At 58.6% G+C, this 7974-nt stretch overlaps 1 protein-coding gene across 2 annotated transcripts in view; it reads right to left on the reverse strand.

Moving 5' to 3' along the window:
• Window positions 1–3422, reverse strand: part of GATA2 (GATA binding protein 2) — a 14069-nt gene extending 10647 nt beyond the window's left edge. The window contains exons 1-2 of one of the 2 annotated variants that reach the window (XM_011971304.1): window positions 2804–3422; window positions 1904–2122 (exon numbers count right to left, since the gene is read on the reverse strand). The gene's annotated coding sequence lies outside the window, so the exon portion shown is untranslated. The remainder of the gene's footprint in view (window positions 1–1903; window positions 2123–2803) is intronic. The other variant, XM_011971303.1, reaches the window with a different exon arrangement.
• Between the last annotated feature and the right edge of the window lie 4552 nt (window positions 3423–7974).

Here is a 7974-nt window from a genome sequence, read left to right on the forward strand (position 1 = left end):
CTCCCCCGTTCTGTGTGTATCCCCAGTTTCAGCGCAGCGAGCTCCGCGTCTAACCCCTTCGCGGCAGGGTCCCGGCCACTGCGGTAGTGGAGGTGGCCAGCGTGGCTGAGTCCCCTGCCCAAACGTCAGCCCTGCACTGCCGCCTGCCTTGCCACAGAGCGGAGCGAGGGAGGGGATTTAATTACCCCGCTCGGCAGCTCAGAAAATCGGCGCACGGAGGGGCTTAGCAGGACGGCTAAGGAGTGCTTGAGCGGGGGCCTCGGGAGACCTGAACCAGCCTCCTTGCCCGCAATCCGGGTCTAGAGGAAAAAAAGGAAAGAGGAGTTCTGCCAGGTCCCTTCAGGCCTTGGGGTTGCCTTCCTCGACAACGCAGGCAGAGGACGGCTTGACCGAAGCCTCCACATCGGTTGCAGGTCCTGCGTAGGATGCGGGACTGCTGCATTCTCTGGCGGAAACGAACCCGCCTGGGAAAGAGAAATGCGGCGCCAGGTAGCAGGGCGCCCAGATGGACAGTAAAGGGGGACCCGCGCTCGTCAATGTCTGTGTGAGTCAGGCAGACCGAGGGACACCAACCGGGCCCCTCCCCACTAGGCCGAAGACATGGTCCTCCCACCTCGGGCCCCAAACAAACTCCCGGGGAGGGGCAACGCAGCCCCCAGAATCGGCTGGGGTCTTGCGGCGCTGTTACAGGCCTGGTGACAGCAGATTTACTCCAGTTCATGGGCTGGGACTTTGGGGTCCCCAGAACACCTTCAGAGGGACACGTTCCCTTTTTCAGTATTTTGTTTGTTCGGGAGCATAGCTGGAAATGCTGACGCTGCCTTTGATCACATTAAGAAGCTGTCACTTTCCTTACTTGGGAACAAGATTTCTCCGAGGACTGGAGAAGGTCAGTCTGGAAACAGAATTTTCGAAGGGCCCTTTTCAAGTGGCCCGAGAACTCACAGCGGTGATCTCCACAATTTGACCTGGGTGTTTCTGCCTGGGAGCTGGGGAGGTAGCAGATCTGGTATCCGGTTCTAGAGTGCTTCTCAGGCCTCTACTAAGCCGCTGGTCCCAGGTGGGACACAGAGCTGCCCAGGTCTCCCCTCCCCTCTGAGCCCTTTGTTTAAACTTAGCTCATCCGAGGTGGCCCCTTTGGGACCATAAGTTTGCCCTCCCTTTGTAACCTAATTCTTCTCGCCTTTTCCTTATGGGCAGCTAATTGGCCCGCAGTGTGGGGCTGGGGGTGGGGTGTCAAGGAAACCCATTTGCTATGGGATTACCTTCCATAGAGAAATTTAATTCGCAACCCAGCAGCCTCCCAGTCCCACATTGGCAATAAACCTTGAGGGGTACGGGGAGGAAGTGGGATGCCTTAGCAGATGGGTTCAGAAGTTCCCTTAAAGCTGAGGCATTAGATCTCAGGCCAGCAGCCATCCCTGGGGGGGAGGGGGGTGTGCCCAAGGAGGGACTACGGCTATAACGGCCCCTCCTGCTCTTTGGGGTTCAATTCCAGACCCTCAAAGCAGAAGGCTCCCTCCCTCGGCCTCAGTGCAGGCTCTCCCACCCCATTCCTGTTCTACGTCTTTGGGAATCGTAGAGTCTGTGGCCCCCACGTCCTAGGTGTCTCGGCACCCTGGACCCAGGCGCCTCCGAGATTCGATATCGCTTCTGGCTTCTGACCCCTACCTTCAAGCCTGGCAGGCTTCCCGCGGGACCCTGCTGAGACCCGGAGACAATCGGGCCATGCTTCTCCCTCCTCCACGAACAGCCACGGTTTACTCGGAGGGTTTACTCGGAGCGACAGGGGCCGGCGGCCTGACAACTGGTAAATCCGTTTCGTTAGACACAATTTGTCTGCAATTTGTCAACCCGCCTGGGAAACGCTCTCCAGACGCCTCGGCTGCCGCACGGGCCCTACCTGGTTCTCGAATCCTGCCTGCTCATAAACGAATCCCAGTACGGGGTGCCTGCGTAGACCTGGAGCTCACCACCAGATGTTCCCAACCTCGGGAGAGGAGGCTTTTTCCAAAACAACGAATTTCCTTCCTTGTTTTCCGATAAAGAAGCGGCCGCCACACATGGGGGCCCTGAACGCGGGGCCTTTCCCCTCGGAGTTGGAGCAACCCGGAGTTCAAGCCTGGCTGCCACCGAATAATTTTAAATGCCCGGTTTTGAGACAGATCCAGAACGCCGTCTAAGCCTACCAGCGGCAGATCTTCGAGCCCGCGGCGGCCCCATTCTTATTGAAATCCCACTAAACGGATTCAGACTCCGGCTTGGGGTGGGGGGAGACTTCCAGACCCGGCGCTCTCCCCCACACGCACCCCAGTCACACAGGATAAAGGTCTGCGGGGCGCAGCGCGCGGGGGCGCAAACAGGAGCGAGCCGGGTTAAGCCGCGAAAAGCCGGCGCACGGGACCAGCCGGCAGGTGCAGCCGTCGCTCGGCGGCCCGGCTCGGACGCATCCGCCGCCGCGGCCTGGGGGTTGGGGGCGACCGAGACAAAGGCCCAGAGTTCGGGGGCCAGGAGGCGGGGGTGCTTTGCCAGGCTTTGGGAATGCCGGGGTCTCGTGGCCTGTGGCTCGGAGAAATGGGAAGACAGGAGGCCCGAGGCGGGCCTGTTGTGCCCAGGTCACCAAATACTCCCTCTGGTTGAAGTCCCTATAACCAGGGTTTCCGGTCTCTGGCAGGGCCAAGGCGAGCCCCAAAGGTAGGGGCCACAGGGCAAACGGACCAAGAGATTCGGGTGCCAGGCGGGCCGGGCCTGGCCGGGGGCGGAAAGGGCCCGGCCCGGGCGGATGGAAGTGAAGGGAACTCACCGAGCGAGGCGCGGTGGGCGGCGCCCCCGGGCGGACGGGGCCGGAGCAGAGCTGGGAGCAGGGCGAGGTGCGCGGCAGGCGGGCTCGCGGGACCTGGGCGCGGGGTGGCGGCGCTCACCAGCAGAGCCTGGGCGGCACGCCGAGCGGCCGCATGGTGTTCAGCGGACTGCTTTTATCCGCCTGGTGGGCGATGGGGCCCTGCTAGGATGGAGGTGGCGGCAGGCAACGGACAGACTTGAGCACCGAGCCCCTGCGGCGGCGCTGGCCTTCCTACCTTCCTTGTGCTCACGCTGCCTCTCTCTTCCCCCACCGGCCGCAACGCGGCTTTTTATTTCGACATCACTTTGCGGGGGGGCAGGGGGTGGCGACGGGGGCGGGAGCGCCGCAGGGGGCAGGAGGGTGCCCGGGGCTCTGCACCCGGCCTACCAGGTCCAGCCGCCTGGCCAGCCAAGGGCCGCTAGGCACTCAGGGCGTGCACACCCTGCGCATCCACACTCCAGGCCGCTCCCGCCCTCTCTGGAGCGCACACGCGCGCCCCTGACCTCAGGGATGCTCGCTCAGAAAGCTTGGGACACGTCTTTACGGAGACTCTCCCTGGGGACCCTCAGGAGCTGTGGGCACACGCACTCACTGACAATGGTACACAGACGCCCGCTCCTCTGTCTTCAACCCACTTCCAGGAGTGCTCACACGGACACGCACACATCCCTGCACATGTGCACGCAGCTGTGCACACACACGGTGTGTGCACACACACATGTGCACACACACGGTCACACAATCAGATGCAACTCGGCACTCTGGCTCACACTCTGGACGCCCTCACTGCCAGGCTGGTTTAGCTAAGTGCAGGGGCAGCCCCTCTCCCTGTCCCACCCCCACTCCAGTTCCTAACTCTGGGGGACCCTGAGCACTTTAGAGGTCCACTGTCTGGCGTCCCCCTGGCCCATCTCCTTGGGGCAGACTCTCACAATGGGGGAAGCAAGGAAGGGTGCAGGGGGCTTGTTCACAGAAGTGGGGGGCAGGAGGAGGGGAGAAAGGGAGTGTGGGAGTCCTCATCCCCAGAAGGCCCCTGGGTTTGTGGGCAAAGAGAGTTCAGTTCTTGTGCTGCCAAAGTTCTTACTAAGGGATTCAGCCAGTCAGTGTCCCCCCACTCCGACCCCTGATTCCCATCCCAGCAGATCAAAGAGTGACCTGGGGACCTTAGGCCCGGAGAGAAAGTGCTTGGGCTTGGAAGGACTGGGAAATCTGTGCTCCTGTGCCCAGGTGTGCCCCAGAGGAGTGTTTCTGTCCCCTGGTCTTTGTGACACCTGCTGTCTATAGGTCTTTCTCCAAATCTGGTGGTGACTATTGCATTGTTTGTGTGTTCTATGCGTGTGGCTCACAGTCTATGTCCTGTGTGCCCAGGTGTGTGCACACTTACGAGCACACAGGAGTGTCTGCAAAACTGGATGTATTAGTATGTCCATTTCTTCTTGTGGGTTCCTGAGAGTTTGTGTATTGGGCAGTAGGTCACAATGTGGCTATTTCAGAGCATGACCCTGGAAGCTGGCACAAGAGAGTGTGTCTGTGGAAATGGTTGTGTGTCCCTTTGGCTCTGTGTCTGTGGGGTCATCATGTCAGAGACTCGTGTAAAGAGGGGTGGGGATTTCCAAGTGTTTGCCTGTGTGTCTGTAGCAGTGTGTGGCATGTCTATGAATTGGCGTGTTTTGGAGTGTGTGTTTGTGTATGTGCATGTATCTAGGCATGTGTTAAACTGTATGTATTTTTGTTGTTGTTGTTTTGTTTTGTTTCTTGAGACCTGGTCTTGATCTGTTACCCAGACTGAAGTGCAGTGGTTCAATCACCGCTCACTGCAGCCTTAACCTCCCAGGCTTAAGCCGTTCTCCCACCTCAGCCTCCTGAGTATCTGGGACCACAGGCATGTGCCACCATGCCTGGCTAATTTATTTTTATTTTTGTAGAAACATGATCTCACTATGTTGCCCAGACTGGTCTCAAATTCCCGGACTCAAGCAATCCTCCCACCTCGACCTCCCAAACTTCTGGGATTATAGGCATGAGCCACTGCGCCTGGCCTGTGTGTGTCTTTAATAGTTTGTACCTGGGTATCTGCATGTGTCCTTGAACTAGTGTATGTGTAGGTGTGTGTGTGGTATGTTGCATGTGTCTGGATGTCCATGTATAATTCTGTTTATTAATTGATGGCTGTTGGGGCCTGTGTTTGTGTATTTGAACATGCATTTGGCTGTGTGTGTGTGCATCTGTCTTTAACAGCATAGGTATCATTGTATATCATTGTATCTTTGAACTGATGGTGGGGAGGAGGAGATGTATCCGAGTGTGTCTGCATGTCTATGTACAGCTCCATGTATGAATTGATGTGTGTTGCAGTGGGTGTTTGTGTCTGCGTATCTGGGTTGTGAGTAACTGTATATATGACTATATCTTTGAAATGCATGTTTCTGTGGCCAGCACTGCCTTGTTCTGTGGACTGTGGAAAAGTGTGTCCTCTGTGACATGCAGGGTGTGCATCCTGCAGGATCACCCACCATCCAGACCTTCCTTAACCAGCAGGGCAGGCCGCCAGTGGAGCTCCAGGGTACCATTTGCTCGGGCACTTTCTGTCTGTCTGTGGGAGGGGAGATGAGATGATAAGGCTTATCTGCTGTCGCCAGCGCCATGCTGAATAACTGCTCTAATGAGGTGTCCTCATTGGGACCACCGGATCCCAAGGCCCCGGGCCTCATTGGGGAGGGGCATGGGAGAGCTTGTCTGAAGCACAGGAGCAGGACCTGGGTGCCTATGGGGCCTTTTCTACTTGTCTTGTTTCCTTGGAAAGGGGGTTCCAGGCCTTGCACCTCCGCACCCCACCTGCCTCCTGCCTACTAGGCGGGGCTGGGCTGGCCAGGCCAGAGCTGGTTGGAGCCTTCCAGTCTCTGGTCTGTGGCCAGGTTCACAGCCTTGAGAGGGCGGGAGGTATGAGGCCTGGAGATGTGGGGCCCTCAGGGTGGGGTGGATGAAGAGAAATGGAGATTCGGTGACAGAAAGATCCAGAGAGACAAGGAGTGGGGAAAGAGATGGGAGGCCCAAGGACAGATGTTTTAAAAACAATGAGGAAGAGGCACTGGTGGGGACAGGCCTGGGACTTCGGACACTCGGAGACAGACAGAAATAAACAACTAAAAAGTGGCAGAAAGGGTTAGAAAGATGGGAATAAAAGCAGAGAAGATAACCAGAGAGACATGGACAGAGACATGAGAGAGATAAGAGAGGACAGAGAGATAAGACAAAAATAGAGAGATGGGAAGAGAACCCCAGAGAGGCTCAAAGAGCCAATGCTAGAAGAGGGAAAGGGATGGGAAGGGCCCCAGAGAGAAGAGTGGGGATAAAAAGGAAAGATGGGCAGGATGGGATGGACAGACTGAGATGGAAAGACCGACAGGGCTTAGCCACCAAGCTCGAAGAACGCGCGGGAGGCCGGGAGCCGGGCGAGGCTGGGCTGGGCATGAGCTGCGGGACGCGGGCAGGGCGGGACACCAAGGCACGGGTGGTGGCAGCGGGCAGGGGGCTCCGCGCGGAGCTGCGCCGCTGTCCGGGGTAATTTTTCATCTCGGCCGGCTAATCTTTGTTCCCGGCGAAGATAATGAATAGCCAATCGTTATCTGCCCGGCTCCCGAAGGCTGCGGGAGAATGGGGTTGTACAGGGCTGGGAATTGTTTCCAAAGTGCCGCGGAATAAATGGTGTTCCTTATCTCTGCCTTCCAGATTATCGCAGCCCTTTCAGAGAGCGCACAACAAATGCGCCCGCCATCGAATGCATCATTTACCACCGCAGATCCGCGCGCTGATGGGCAGGCAGATAGCCGTCCGCTGGGGGCACGCGGGCTCCCCGTGCCCGCACCACCCGCCTGCCTTCCAGGGCCACTGAGTGCGCGCCCCGGTGTGCCCGGCGTGTTTGGATGGACACGCGGTGTGCCAGTGCATGGGCTAACGCCGATGCAAGTGTGCGGGTGTGTAAAACAAGTGTACCACAAAAAAGGGCAAGTATGTGAGCCCATCCATGCACACGCATGGCAGGCGTGTGTGCTGAGCGCCCGGAGGAGATGTATCCGAGTGTGTCTGCATGTCTATGTACAGCTCCATGTATGAATTGATGTGTGTTGCAGTGGGTGTTTGTGTCTGGGTATCTGGGTTGTGGGCAACTGCATATATGACTACATCTTTGAAATGCATGTTTCACACACTCATGCGTGTGTGCTAAGTGCCCAGAGGCGGCCGATGAGGCGGTTGGAGGGTCCACACAGGAGGCGGTGCCACACTAAGTTTGTGGGCAGGCATGCGGCCCAGGGTGGCTGGACACGTGGCGGAGGAATGGGAGTGCAAGCCCGCGTGTCCGAGGGCAGCGGATAAGCATCCCGCGAGTGCCTCACTGTGTCTGCTCTGGAGGTGGCTGTTTAGGGTCGCACGCCGGAGGCCACTAGGGTGGATGTGCTGTGTGCATGCAGTTGCCCACCCTACGATGTGTTTCGCGGCACACAAGCTTCCTGTGCCTGCCGGGCATGAGCGTGCAAGTGTCACCGCTCCCGCCCGGCGTGCCTTTGGGGTGTGCTCGGGTCTGTGTGAGGCTGTGTGTGTCCTGCTGTATCTCTGCCCAGGTGTGCCCAGGTGAGCTGCGAGAGGGGCACGGGGGAAGGGCAGTCGTCGGGGCCTGTCTATCTGCCAGCGTGGGTGGATTCCGGGCTGGGGAAGCGACAGGGAATGGTGTGTGCGGCGATGACAGACGCCAGAGCGATGGGGTGGAACATGCTGTGTCACGGAAGACTTTCTTGACCAAAACGGAAAGTGCGAGTGTGGAAGGAAGAGGGGCTGTCCGTGGAGTTTGGGGACACCCAGGCATCCGAGCCTCAGAGCCTCTGCAGCTGGGACAAGGAAGCCCGAGCCCGCTGCCTGAGGTCCCCGCGCCGTGAGTGACACGCGCCGCCGACAAAGGCTGTATTTTTCCAGGCTCGCGCCCCGCCCGCGCGCGCGCGATGGTCCCCATGGCGACGCAGATAGCGCCGCAGCCATTTTCCCTATCTCCCCGGAGTCTATTATACGGCGGGATTAGCTCATCTCCAGGCAGGTCAAACCCAAAGTCACACAACCTGCGACGCGGGCCCCGCCCCCAC

Source organism: Mandrillus leucophaeus, unplaced genomic scaffold (assembly GCF_000951045.1).
Source record: "Mandrillus leucophaeus isolate KB7577 unplaced genomic scaffold, Mleu.le_1.0 Scaffold121, whole genome shotgun sequence".
Lineage (NCBI taxonomy): Eukaryota > Metazoa > Chordata > Mammalia > Primates > Cercopithecidae > Mandrillus > Mandrillus leucophaeus.